General features: G+C 41.0%; 1 protein-coding gene across 1 annotated transcript in view; it reads right to left on the bottom strand.

Annotated features, from left to right (window-relative positions):
• cntfr (ciliary neurotrophic factor receptor) overlaps positions 1 to 15,026 on the bottom strand; it is a 327,137-nt gene that overhangs the window by 300,369 nt on the left and 11,742 nt on the right. The gene's annotated exons all lie outside the window — the stretch shown is intronic.

Below are 15,026 nucleotides of genomic sequence, written 5' to 3'. Positions count from 1 at the left end.
AGGGGTTTTTTTAATAGAGGGGTGTTGGAGGTCTTGAGGTGGTGGAAATCTAAACGGTTGGGGAAGTCTTAAATTTATTTCTTTTTGTGTGTGCTTTTTTTCTCCCCTTTTAACCCTCTGCTTGGAAAGCAAGCTTGAAGGCAGTTTCTAAAGCACGGCAGCTAAACACACAGTACACATTAACAAATCAATACAAACAAAGGTCCTGGAATCTCTGCATAAAACATGAAGCTCTTTATCCTAATTGAGCTCTGATCCTGCCACCTCATTCAGAACGCACTATCTGCTGTCTCAGCTGACAAGTGTGGGGTGATTATGTATATGCATACACATTTATATATTTATGTACATGCCAGAAATATGGAAATGATATCTATTTTTTCTCTGATTACTCCATATTTCTGCACAGCTGCTGCATTCATTTACTCAAAATACTTAAGCAATGTTTATTTCAATTATCTTAAAATATGGCATTCTTTTCAAAATCCTTGCTCTATAGATCTTTGACCAACTTTCCTTTCAAAGTTTAGCCAACAAATAAGCATTGGGTGTTGAACTATAAGAAAAGTAACTTATTGGTTAAATATTTGCTCTGATTTAAAAGAGATTCAGCAATGCAAGGTTAACTCTCACAGTTACTGGCGGCTAGTGCCAAAATAGTATTTAGACCTTTCCCTTTTATCCATTCTACTAATCTTTGTTCCTTCTGTCATTTTCTTCAAAACAGTTTTTTCTCAACTTTACTGGAGTTTTGCCTTAGCACTTCACGTGACCTTTTCAAAAAATCTTAACAGACTGATGTATGAATCTGAGGATCAGAATAATTTACGGTTATTGTTTTACATGACAGCTGAAATTAATATATCCATGAACGTTGTAAGGAGGTTGTTGGCCTCTTTGATTACTCCTATTATTGTACATTTTGTCAGCTCCAGTAATGCTTTGCAGGGCATCTGAAATAGCCAAAGAACTGAATTATTTTCTTCCCCAATGGTGGCAAATTCACATCTGATAAATGAATAGCCTTTTAGGCAAGAAATCCTTTGCTTGGCTGAGGGTTTTTAATCTCAGATTGAAAAAGCCAATTTGCAAATTTAATAATTCACCAAGCCATTCAATCTGAGCAGTAATAGCAGAAAACACTCAGGAAAATCATATTTCACACAAAACTGATTAGACTTCTAAAAGCATGCTTGAGTTTTGGCAGCATTTTGTGTATTTAATGTGCTAATCATTAAAGAAATTCTCCAGCCAAAATTACTAACAGGAGAACAATTAAAACTTAAACAAGTAATTGATGCTGAGTGGTAGTGCTCTAATGCTACTACCAGACTTTACAATAATATGAGCCTATTTCACATCGTCTGCTCTCTTTACACATGTTTGTATTGATGGAATCCATTCCACACTTTTATTGTTTTCCCTATCCTAATTAAATTGCTTACAGAAAACCCAGGAAGTGTATATTATAGATAAAATGTGGGCTTTCCCTTATGGTTCAATGAAAAGTGCATGATATGCTGCTGAACAAGCCATATGAAATACTGAAGTTGCAGACAAAAAGACCAGTCTGTGCTAAACTATCTAACCTAGGTTAGGACGGTTAGTTGGGAAATAAGCAAGGAGAAAAAAAATCAATTTCTTATTGGGTCCTTTTGATCTTTTCAACATTCCCTTCATCACCCTGTGGACAGATACACTTGCTGCCATATGAATCCAGATTTCTACAGATAAATTCAGCAGATTATTGGGCTGTTGTAGGCATCACAAATCAATCAATGTTCATATACAGTAATAGAGTCATAGAGTCTGAGGAAGGGTCTCAACACAAAACACCACTCATTCCTTCTCTCAAGAGATGCTGCTTGGCCCGCTGAGTTACTCCAGCTTTTTGGGTCTATAATATAGTCACAGAGTTATACAGCATGGGAACAGGCCCCTCAGTCCAACGTTCATGCCAACCAAGATACGCAATCTATGCCCGTCCCACCTGCCTGCATTTGGCCCATATCCCTCTAAATCTGTCCTATCCATCATCCTTTAAATATTGTTCTACGACCTGCTTCTATTAACATGTCTGGCAGCTCATGCCACATATCCGCCACCCTGTGTGAAGGTTACCCCTCAGGTTCCTATTAAATCTTTCCCCTCTCACCTTAAACCTGTGTGGTCTACTTCATGATTCCCCAATTCTGGGTAAAAGACTCATGTACCTTGTCTATTCCTCTCATGATCTTATGCACCACTATAAGATCACCCCTCATCCTAAATTTTCTCTGCACTCTCTCCAGCTTAACAACATCCTTCATATAGCTGCATGACCAAAGCTGAACACAATACTTCAAATATGGCCTCACCATTGTCTTGTACATAACATCACAACATCTATGCTCCATACCCAGACTGATGAAGGCCAATGTGGCGAAAACCTTCTTGACCACCAGTGTTGATCTATCTGTGTTGCCACTTCCAAGGAACTAAAGTGAGTGGTATCGTAAACCGTGAAGATTGTTATCAAAAATTACCGTAGGATCTTGATCATCTGGCCAAGTAACCTGAGGAATGGCTAATGGAGTTTTATGCAGATAAATGCGAGGTGTTACATATTGATTAGTCAAATAAGGGCAGGACATTCACCGTGAATGGTACACTGCTAGGTAGTGTTGTAGAGCAGAAGGATCTCGGAGTGCAGGTGCATAGTTAGTACCATGCTCACTTTTGGTCACCGTACATAAGAAGGATGCCATTCAGCTGGAAGGAGCGTAGAGAAGATATTGCCAGACCTCAAGGGCCTGAGCTGTAGGGAAAGCTTGGTCATACTTGGACTGTGTTCTTTAGAGCGCAGGAGACTGAGGGGTGATCATGTAGAGGTGTACAAAGCATGAGAATAGATAGTGTGAATACATGGAAAGGTTTTGAGGGGTATGGGCAAAGGGCAGGCAGGTGGGACTAGTGTAAAAGGGGCATCTTGGTTAGCATGGGTAAGTTGGGCCAAAGGGCCTGTTTCCATGCTGTATGACTACCACTGGCAAACCTGCCTGCCGGAGTATTGGTTCCCTTCAGTTCAGGTGAAACCTAAACCTCCTGCACAGATCACCTCTGTCCCAGAAGAGATCCCAATGGTCCAAAAATCTGAATCCCAGCTCCCTGCACCAACTCCTCAGCCTGTCCAACCTTCCAGTTTTTATCCTCACCAGCATTTGGCACTGGGAGTAATCCCTTGCAGGTACTTGCTTTTCAACCTTTGCCTAATTTCCTCTATTCACTTTACAGGACTTCATCTGTTTTCCTATCTCTGCACGACAACTTCTGGCTGCTCACCCTCTCCCTCAAGAATGTCATACAAACATTGGAACGGTTGCTAAAGGGCTCTGTCAAGGTCACTGGATGGTGATTCAGATTAGAATACCTGACTTCCACCCAATTATTCACTTGAACCACTTGTGGATATCCCACACCTCACAATTCCAACTGTTGCCTTCATTGAGATCTGATAGCAAACCATATAATTGGCGTTAAAGCTGTTCCTTTATTGCTTGTGCAGCACTGTATCACACCAACTTAAAACACAGGTAATGTTTTTTGGGTTGGCAACTATCAATGGATATAAGGTAGACACAAAAAATGCTGGAGTAACTCAGCGGGTGAGGCAGCATCTCTGGAGAGAATGAATGGGCGACGTTTCGGGTCGAGACCCTTCTTCAGACTGATGACAGGAGAGGGGAGGGGAGGGGAGGGGAGGGGAGGGGGAGGGGAGGGGGGAGGGGAGGGGGGGGACAAAGATAGAATGTAGCCGGAGACAGTAAGACTAGTGGGAGAACTGGGAAGGGGAAGGGGATGGACAGAGAAAGCAAGGGCTTTCTGAAGTCAATGGATATAGATCTTTAAAAAATATTAAAGTTGATGTAGTATCTGTTCCTGATGTGATCTTATTTGTGAATTCTCCAGAGCAAGATGGGACACGGAAAGATAGTATTGGTTACTTTTCTATTATACAGCAAGGATGTAGGGGTGACATGGTGACACGGCGATAGATTTGCAGCTTACAGCACCAGAGACCTGGGTTCTATCCTGACAATGAGTGCTGTCTGTACGGAGTTTGTTCATTCTCCCCATGACTGCGTGGGTTTTCCCCAGGTGCTCCGGTTTCCTCCCATGCTCCAAAGACCTAAAGGTTTGTAGGTTAATTGGCTTCAGTATAAATTGTCCCTAATGTGTAGTGTGTGCAAGTGCAATGGGGATTGCTGGTCAGCTCGGACTCGGTGGTCCGAAGGGCTTGTTTCTATGCTGTATCTTGAAATGAAACTAAACTAAATTAAACCAGGCCTATTGATCTGAAAACATAATTCCATTCCCATCACAGCAGATGCAGAAAATAAATTCAGGTAATTATATAAGATTTTTCTTTCTAAAATGACAAGTCTGTCATGAATCTACTGATATGTCATTAAAAATCTGATTCATTAGCGTCCTTTAAGAATACAAATCTGATGATCTACTCATTCTAGCATTTTTTATGATTCTTGACCCACCAATGAAATTGACTCTTTACTCTTTGAAATTGCCAAAAAGATCATTTGATTCGGGGAGAACTTAATAGGAAGTAAGTGCTGTTTTTTCAACAACTTCCACATCGTGTGATGAACTAATTTAAATTAAATATATTTAACCTGATTTAACCAAGTGCAACTATTGTTCTGATATTCACTTTAGTATATATAATATCTGCCTGTGTTGTTCCATAAAAACAGACTAATTCATACAAAAACAGACCCTTGACCCGAAACAACACCTATTCCTTCTCTCCAGAGATGCTGCCTGTCCCGCCCAGTTACTCCAGTATTTTTGTGTCTATCTTCAATACAAAAATAGAGATTTGCTGCCTTCTAAATCAGAAACTACCACAATCTCACCATGACTAAACCAAATGAAAGTACATGCATTTCATGTGCATGGATAAATCCCTCAAACACTGTCCATAAAGAAATAATGCTTTGTGGTTTATGAACCTCAGAGCGTGTAGAATGGTTGGGCTCCTGTAGTAAGCCTCTGCAGATTCACTGTGCACTGGTGAAGCAGCACCGGTTCAGCTCGAGGCAGGTTAAAGATTTTCTGCTCTGACGAGAGAGAAGCATGAACATGTGGTTCCGATAATTCCTGGCTTTCTGTTCTAGATATGTACTCCAGAGGAAAACAACTGGACTCAAGCCTGATTGTGTCACAGCTAAATTGGTACAACTGGAGTGAAAAGGAAGTGGGTTGGCACAGGAATTCCTTTATCTGAGATCAGCTCCATGTACATATTTCCGACGGCTGGGGGTTTAAAATAATGTTGGCATCATCCGGAAAAAGAACTTAAGTAAAAGCAGAGCAAAGAAAAAAATTCACTTAGATAGCACCTTCCATGATGTCAGAAGACCCCAGGACATTTGTGAGCTAATGGTGTACTTCTGAAGTATACATACTGATGTAAATAGGCGTAAAATAATTCATACCTGACCAGAGGGTTCAATCCTGACCACTGTCTGTACAGTTTGTACATTCTCCCCGTCACCTGTGTGGATTTTCTCCGGATGCTCCGTTTCCTTCCCACAAAAGACATATAGGTTTGTAGATTAATTGGTTTTGATAAAATGGTAAATTGTCCAAAGTATGACTAGGATAGTGTTCGTGTGGTGGTTGGCGCGGACTTGGTGGGCCACAGGGCCTGTTTCCGCGCTGTATCTCTAAAAGTAATACTTTTAAAAATGTCATTATTAAAACAGATGATGTGGCCATTATCACCATGCTGTTGGTAGGAGCTTGGTGAGTTCAAATTTGCAGCCATTTTCCTTCATTGCAATATCACAGGCTTGGCATCAGGCAAGTCATTCCCAATTCTCAAATAATAATTTAAAATTCACAGCCTAATATCACATTGACCACTTAAATCAGATGCGATGAAAACAAAGGGAGAGAATATAGAGATAAGAGCCAAATAAAAGGAAAGAAAGATTGAAGGAACAAAGAATGACAGAAGGAAGCAGGAGGAAAATGGAGCATATTGAAATAATCCATCAAGTGACTGCCATTATTGTGACCTTGTGCAAATCAAATTAAAAGATTGATGGAAAATATAGTAATAAATCCATCACATGCAAGCACAAGGCATGTGATATGAGGGCACTAGCTCATGAATGTGCATAGAGAGACATGCATTATGCTGGTCTTTCTATGCAGGAACAAAAACATTGCCACTTGAATGTCCTTGGTGAATTATTATATTAATCATATGTTTCCTACGTGAAGAGAAAATCTGCAGTTGAATAGAGTAATATAGATGAATCATAAATAATTCAGTTGATTTTCTTTTTGGATGGTTTCCATCTATTAGGAACTGAAGAATGAGCCTTCCAAAGGCAATAACGTTATGAATTTGTCTTTCAGATAAGAAAATGTGAACATTTGCAAAAGTGTGATGTTTCCAGAACTGGAGGTTTTAATTAGGTGGAAACATCAGAACGTGCAATCTAAGTTTGACAGCCCTAGTTATATATTGAACTATTACTTTGGTAAGAATTCTCATTGCATTGATGACCCCACTTTATTTCATATATTGGTGGTAATGTTTTTACTCTTCCTAGACCTGTGAGTCGTCATTAATCTTTTGTGGCTCAATGCACAATATTTATCAATTTGTTGAATGGCAGCAATATCCGATGCATGAAAAGCAAATAAACTGATGTGTGCATGCTGGCATGTCAGAGGAAGAGGTGCTACCATAGCACAAATTTTGAAACCAACCAGAAGATGAACAATGGAGGATAGAGGGAGGGAGATGAAGATGATATTAGCCTCACCGAACAGTATGAAAAGGTTGTGGCAGACAAGAAATGGACAGCTGGTGATATTTTTATACAGTATCCTTGGAGAAATGGGCATGGTAGAATTTGAACACAAAAGGGAATCATATTAAAGGTAAACTGAGATCTAAGTGAAAAGAAAGGGTAATTGTTGCAAAAGAAGTAGTGTTTGAGTAGGAGCAAAAAAAAAAAAGCATTTGCCGGAACTCAACAGGTCAGGTAACATCTGCGGAAGGAAATGGGCAGATGACATCTCAAGGTCCTTCATCTGGAATGAAAGTCATAGTCACAGTTGAGTTTAGTTTATTATCACGTGAAACGAGGTATAATGAAAAGCTTTTGTTGCATGCTAACCAGTCAGTGGAAAGACAATACATGATTACAATCGAGCCACCCACAGTGTACATTTACATGATAAATGGAATAACGTGAATAACATTTAGTGCAAGATAAACCCAGTAAAGTCCGATCAAAGATAGTTCAACGAGGTAGATAATAGTTCAGGACTGCTCTCTAGTTGCTGGTAGGATGATTCAGTTGCTTGATAAAAGATGGGAAGAAACCGTTTCTGAATCTGGAGGTATGCGTTTTCACACTTTTATGCCTTTTGCCCGATGGAAGAAGGGCGAAGAGGGAGTGGCTGGGGTGCGACATATCCTTGATTATGTCATACAAGTGGAAACAGGCCCTTTGACTCAAACTGCCCACACCGACCAACATGTCCCATCTACACTAGTCCCACGTGCCCACATTTGGTCCATATCCCTCTAAACCTATCCTAAATCTAAATGTTTCTTAAACATTTCACTTCAGATCGAGACCCTTCTTCAGATGAACTGTTCACGAAACAGTCAATCTTTAGTTCATTTTATTTCCTTCGAATAATTTTGAACAAGATGGAGGAATCCGTTGCAAGAAAGATTAAATATTGCTTATAGTTGTAATGGCAGATTCAATGGCAAAAAACAAGCTAGAAGAAATAGCAGCAGCGGAAGAGGCTTGGGACAAAGATAAAGCAAAGAAAAGGTTGATCAGAGAGGATGTGGTTGTTTAAAAGAACCAAGGCAAAGAAAGGATACCAAATCTAACAACACATTTAAGATACTCAACTGTTTAAGAAAGAACTGCCATCCTGTGTCTCCAGGTCAACTAATAAAATTGATGCTGGCATTTATTTCAGGAGGGCTAGAATACAAAAACAGAGATGCAATGCTGAGGCTCTATCAGGCGCTGGTCAGGCCGCATTTGGAGCATTGTGAGCAATTTTTGGCACCATATCTGAGGATGGATCTGCTGGTTCTGTTTTCACCTCTTGAAATCACCCCTCCCCCCACCAGTCCCATTAACATCTGTAGAAAATTATGTGGTTCCCACATTGGCCTCATTAACCACTTTGAAAACTGGAGTAAAAATTGTCACCCTTAATCCCAAGCAACTGTCCAAAGAGTGGACAAATAAACTCAGGTGAGTCAGTCTTAATAAGCCTGGAATGGATAATAATTACGTCTTAACTTAAATTGCATTGATGTTTGTTCAAACAGAGTGTGTATATTAGCTTTTGTATTTCCTAAATTATGACATTGTTTAAATTACAGAAGTATATCATTGGCTATAAAATATATTGGAACACCCAAAGCATACAGCATTTGATTAGTTTTCCTTATTTTACTATAGTATAAAGCAGAACAGGACATGGACTCAATCCATTTTATGACGGTGGATAGACACAAAATGCTGGAGTAACCCGTATCGTCCCGAAACGTCACCCATTCCTTCTCTCCAGAGATGCTGTCAGTTCCATTGAGTTACTCCAGCCTTTTGTGTCTATCTTTGGTTTAAACCAGTATCTGCAGTTCAGTTTTGTTTAGTTTAGTTTAGAGATACAACGCGGAAACAGACCCTTCGGCTGGTTGGGTCCGTGCCGACCAGTGATCCCCACATATTGACACTATCCTACAATTTTTACATTTACCAAGCTAATTTACCTACAAACCTGTACATCTTTGGAGTGTGGGAAGAAACCGAAGATCTCGGAGAAAACCCATGCGATCACGGGAAGAACGTGCAAACTCCGTACAGACAGCACCCATAGTCAGGATCGAACCCAGGACTCTGGCGCTGCAAGTGCCGTAAGGCAGCAACCCTACCGCTGTGCCACCGTTCCGCTCTTCCTTTCCCATTCCTTTCCGCAGTTCCTTCCCATGCATGAATGTGGAGTCAAAACACAATTGTTCTTAACCAAGCATGGAATTTTTATAATGCATGTGCACAACCTAACTACATTGATGTTAACATGCCCATTAATCAAGGAGGAGTCACATCCTGGCCACTCCTTCTTCTCCCCTCACCCATCAGGCACAAGGTAGAGAAGTGTGACAACGCACACCGCCAGAATCAGGGACAGTTTCTTCCCAGCTGTTATCAGGCAACGGAATCATCCTACAACAACCAGAGAGCAGTGCTGAACTACTATCTAACTCTTTGATGACCATTTGACTATCCTTGATCAGACTTTGCTGCTTTACCTTGCACTAAACATTATTCCTTTATCATTTATCTATATACTGTAAATGAATTAATTGTAATCATCCATTTAGAATTGTCTTTCTGTTGACTGGTTAACACACACCAACAGCTTTTCACTGTACCTCTGTACACAATAAACTAAACTGAAACATAGTGCATTATGTGAAAGACATTTCCTTCCATCCACAAATAAGCACATATGTCTCAAGAGATGAAAATACTTGTCTGCAAGCCTGAGATTTCTTCAGAGCATAAATTTAAGACCCAATATTAAAAAATGGAAATGAAGAACAGTTGTGCACTCAAATTTCATTTCACTTGCATTCGTGAAAGTACCGTAGTTGCCAAAAAAAACCTCTCTTTTACAAACGGAACTAAAATGGCATTAATGATATGCTTACATTCCTTTAATGCTTTTCACTGTACCTCGGTACATTAGCCAAAAACCAAAAATAAACTGAACTGCTGTTAGTTCTCTCTTGTTTTACAATTCCATTGTCACGTTTACATTAAAATATTTACATCAGAACCAGAATTGGTAATCTGATCCCAGCTGAATTCTGATTTTAACCAACTTTGGCTATTTCGGACCTAGAGTGAAAGCAATTTTCTGGTGTGATCTGCCTGGATAGTACACAAAACGAATATAAGCAAATGCGTATAAGAGTATGAAGGACAGTCCACCATTCTTCAGAAAATTATGGGCAGTTTTTATGTTGAGATCCATTGAAAATGTCATGTTAACAGTAGCATGTTAAAAGTAGCATGTTAACAGTAGCATGTTAAAAGTAGAATGTTAACAGTAGCATGTTAAAAGTAGCATGTTAACAGTAGCATGTTAACAGTAGCATGTTAACAGTAGCATGTTAAAAGTAGCATGTTAACAGTAGCATGTTAACAGTAGCATGTTAAAAGAATCATACTAGATGGAAACAGTCCCTGTGTCCCAACTTGCCCACACCGACCAACATGCTCCGTCTACACTAGTTTTATCTGTTTGCGTTTGACCCTTATCCCTCTAACCCCGTTCTATCATGTACCTGTCAAAATGCTTCTTGGACGTCGTTCAAGTAACAATATCTAATATATTTTCAGCTCAGCTTGTCCTGGTACAAAGCGGAGGTTTAAATGCCAGCTGCACCTGACCCTTCAGCTCAGCATGCTCTGCTATTAGGCTCAATGGTGTGTCACATGGTGGCGTTTGAAGTCAGGTGAGTCAGCATCTGACCTCCAGCTTGGTTCTGACTCCCATGTTACAACGTCTGGTGTCGAGCTCAAAGATGAGCTGGTCCACGAGGAAGACATTGCCATGTGCTCCCTATGGAACCTACAGCTAGAATTGAGTGTGATTGGAACCATTATCTTTTGTGTTTTTTTGAGTTAGAGTATTTGGTTGCCTTGTTTGGTTTGTCATTTCACAGGGTGGGCACACATTGGTATAGCAGTGCTGCTGCCATCCAACACCAGAGACTTGGGGTTAATCCTGTAACATAGTGTTAGTATATGGGGTGATCGCTGGTCGACGTGGACACAGTGGGTCGAGAGGCCTGTTTCCGTGCTGCATCTCTAAAGTCTAAACTGCAACATTTTCCGTTTCACACTTTATATTTGAAGCATTTTAGTCAAAAATAATAACAAGATAGCAGGATAGCAAAAATCTTAATTCTAGAGTGATATGCATTGAGGAGACTAACTGCAACTCGGTTGACAAACTTCAGAACATCTGTCCAATCTGCAAGTATACGATCAAGTTTCTGGCCTCTGACCCCTCTGTACTCAGCCCCCTGCATCATTCCAACAATGTTCAATGGAAGCACAATGAAAAGCACTTCAACATCTTTTCTGGGATAACACTAATCTCAACAATTTCATACAATTGGCTTGCAGCTTTACCCATATCATCATTTATTTGACATTTGTCCTCTTCTACTTTTCTATGCATTTTAAGATTCACTTAGCTCTAACTATTCCAGTTCTGTAAAAGGCAATTGCTTGAAATATTAACTCAGTTTCCCTCCAGAGATGCTGCCTGAGATGCTGAACATTTCAAGAGGCCAAAACTTTTAATGATGGCCCAACATCTGCATTATTTTGCTTTTGTGTTGTTCATTCCAGATTTTGTTAAAGCACATGATATAACTTAAGCACTATAGTGATGACAATATGCTTTATAGACACAAAATGCTGGGGTACTCAGTGGGACAGGCAACATTTCTGGAGGGGAAGGAATGGGTGACGTTTCGGATTGAGACCCTTCTTCGGACTGAGTCGGGGGAGGGGGAGTTATAGAGATAAGGAAGTGTAAGGTGTGAAAACGAGACAAAGGGGATGTAGACCGAGGAACCTGTAGAATTTTCACACCTTACACTTCCTTATCTCTGTATCCCCCTCTCCCCTGACAGACTGAAGAAGGGTCTCGACCCGAAACATCACCCATTCCTTCTATTCATAAATGCTGCCAGTCCCGCTGAGTTACTCAGCATTGTGTGTCTATCTTCAGTTTGAACCAACATCTGTAATTCCTTCCTACAATATCCTTTATATTATAGCAACACATTTGATTTTTCTGGTTAGGTATAGAGCAAGGACTGCAATGACCTGACAAGTTATTACATTACTGGTCCCCTGAAAATGAGATCATTAAACAAAGGCTGACTCATACACTGCAGCAGGACTTCATCCTTTGAAATCAAGATTGCAACTTTTCCCTGCTCATATTCTTTTAAATTTTTTTGTGATCTCATCATCACAGTGTGCTGGATGATGAGATAAGTTGTTGGAGCCATAACAATGAGCTAAGGCTTCTTATTTTCAGTTCTGATTTCATATTTCTTTGGAATTAATTAAGAGTAAGGCTCTGCCAGTGAGCCCATTAGAAGTAGAACTTGGTAAACAACTTGAGAATTGTTACCTGGCTTTTAAGCCTCTTTCTTGTCCTCAAGCTTTTGTGACATTCAAAATAAAAATGGACTTTTCCTAGACTAATTTGGGTCATTTGAGTGCATGTTATTCTTTAAGCATCAATGAAACCTCAAACTCTTAAGAAGGGTCTTGAACTGAAACATTACCTATCCATGTTCTCCAAGGATGCAGCCTGACCTGCTGAGTTACTCCAGCACTTTGTGTCCTTTTGTGTATTAACCAGCTTCTGTCGTTTCTTGTTTCTACTTAGAAAATATTGTAATTGTCATAAGAGTAGTATATTTCCTGTGGAAATAAGTTGCATTGAGTGGTAAAAATGATTAATAAAGTGGGAAAAAAAGCATATAAAATGAAACATTTTAAATGAGATTGCAACATAATGATAAGGGTTGATTGGTACGGGTGTCGGGGGTTATAGAGAGAAGGCAGTAGAATGGGGTTGAGAGGGAGAGATAGATTAGCCATGATTAAATGTCGGAGTTGACTTGATGGGCCGAATGACCTAATTCTGCTCCTATCACTGATGAACTTATTTATACCTGGTGTGAGATCTAAAAGTAAAATTATTGGATTTTGTGATCATGTTTTGTGCTTTTTCTGCCAATGGTGAGAGAGAAGCTGAGAGTGAAGTAATGAGCAAGGGATACCACTAGGGGTCATGAAGCATTACAAAGGATCAACAACTGGAGATGTTATGATGCTTGAATGTAAGATTCCAGTTGTGATAAAGATACTGACTGCTTCTGTACCTGTTGTAAAGCACATGCTTGCCTTTCTACCAAGCTTGTACAATATCAGAGCAAACTGACGAGGTGAATTCTGTTTAATTTAAGTACCTTAGGATTTTTTTTTAAAAACAACCGTCAGTAATAAACCGTACAACTGTATTTATAAAAGAGATAGGGACATTGAGAAGGAAAAAAGGAGGTTATAGAAAAAAGGTGACAGATTTTCAGAATGCCTTTGCAATTTGAGAAGAGAGGTAATAATGGGAATGCCACAGAAGGCTGGGGAGGGCATCAATGGATATTGTTAAGGCAGAAATGGATAGATTCTTGATTAGTATGGGTGTCAGGGGTTATGTGGAAAAGGCAGGAGAATGGGGTTAAGAGGGAAAGATAGATCAGGTATGATTGAATGGCGGAGTAGACATGATGGGCTGAAAGGCATACGTCTGTTTATATCACTTATGAACTTATGAAGTACAAAAGGGAAAAAGCAACAAAGCAACAACTAATTACACAATGAGTAAAGGGCCTGTCCCACTTAGGCGATTTTTTTGGTGACTGCTGGCGACTGTCACAGTCGTAGCAGGTCGCCGAAAAAGTGGCGACTGGACCCCTCCTACACCAATGTCTACGACAATTTACCACCTAGTCGACATCAAAGCTACGGCAAGCTACCGACAACCGGTGACCCAATCGTTGCGACTTAGGACATCCACCTATGACCACACCTATGACAACCTACGACCACACAGGCGACAACCTATGACAATCGAAGTCAACCTACGTCCACCCGTGACAACCTATGACAAGCAACGACCCTGTCGGCGACAACTGAAGACAATTGAGTCGCCGGTACTGTCGCCGGTTGATGTAGGATGACGTAGGTGGTCGCCAATGTAATTCACCGAGGTCATCACCTGGCGACAACCAACGTCTCCTGGCGTCATCCTGGCATCATCCTAGTGACAACTTACGACAGCAACTATGACAGGAGAAGACAGGCAACGTCAAGCCCACAGCCGCCGAAAGGTTTTGAACATTTCAAAATCCAGCGGCGACGAGAAAAAAGTTAAGCCCCTGTCCCACTTACGTGTCCTTGGCATGCTAATTACGCGACCTCGTGGTCACGTTGAGGCGCGACGGTCCCGTTTTGTGTCCATCTTCAATTTTTTTGGCCCCGCTCTGGGAGTAGAAGTGGGAGCGGATCCGGACCGCAACGGCCTTGAGCCCCAGGCTGAGCTCAACGATCATTTGCCTGCTGTTGGAGGTGAGACGTTGCGTCGCGCCAGGGTCTTGGGCCTGTCCCACTTTGTCCGTCAGTTAAGCGACAGGCCGTTGGCGCGTGAAGATTTCGTCCGCTACAAAAATTTCGGAGCCCCACATGATGTTGCGCACAACTACATACCCCTCCGCGCTTCTCAGTGAGACCGGCCCCGCGCGGCCATACAATGCCCGTGTACCTCAACGCGACGATGAGGTCACGTAAGTGGGACAGGCCCTTTACGACACTTGAGGAGACAACTCACGACAATACAGGCGTCACCCCGCGATCATGTGGCGACAGCCTATTTTCCGGCTGTCGCCGAAGAAAATCACTTAAGTGGGACAGGCCCTTTAAGCGTTACATAAAGCCTTTAGCGGCCTTTAGGAAAATGTTCCTATGAGCTCTAAATTGGAAAAATAAAAAAAGATTTGACATGTAGAAGAAGATTTGACATGAAGAAAGACTGGATAGACTCAGCTTGTACTCGCTAGAATTTAGGAGATTGAGGGGGGATCTTTTAGAAACTTACAAAATTCTTAAGGGGTTGGACAGGCTAGATGCAGGAAGATTGTTCCCGATGTTGGGGAAGTCCAGGACAAGGGGTCACAGTTTAAGATATAAAGGGGAAATCCTTTAGGACCGAGATGAGAAAAACTTTTTTCACACAGAGAGTGGTGAATCTTTGGAACTTTCTGCCACAGAAGGTAGTTGAGGCCAGTTCATTGGCTATATTTAAGAGGGAGT

Source organism: Amblyraja radiata, chromosome 1, assembly GCF_010909765.2.
Source record: "Amblyraja radiata isolate CabotCenter1 chromosome 1, sAmbRad1.1.pri, whole genome shotgun sequence".
Classification (NCBI taxonomy): Eukaryota; Metazoa; Chordata; class Chondrichthyes; order Rajiformes; family Rajidae; genus Amblyraja; species Amblyraja radiata.
This window is presented reverse-complemented; position numbering and strand designations above follow the sequence as displayed.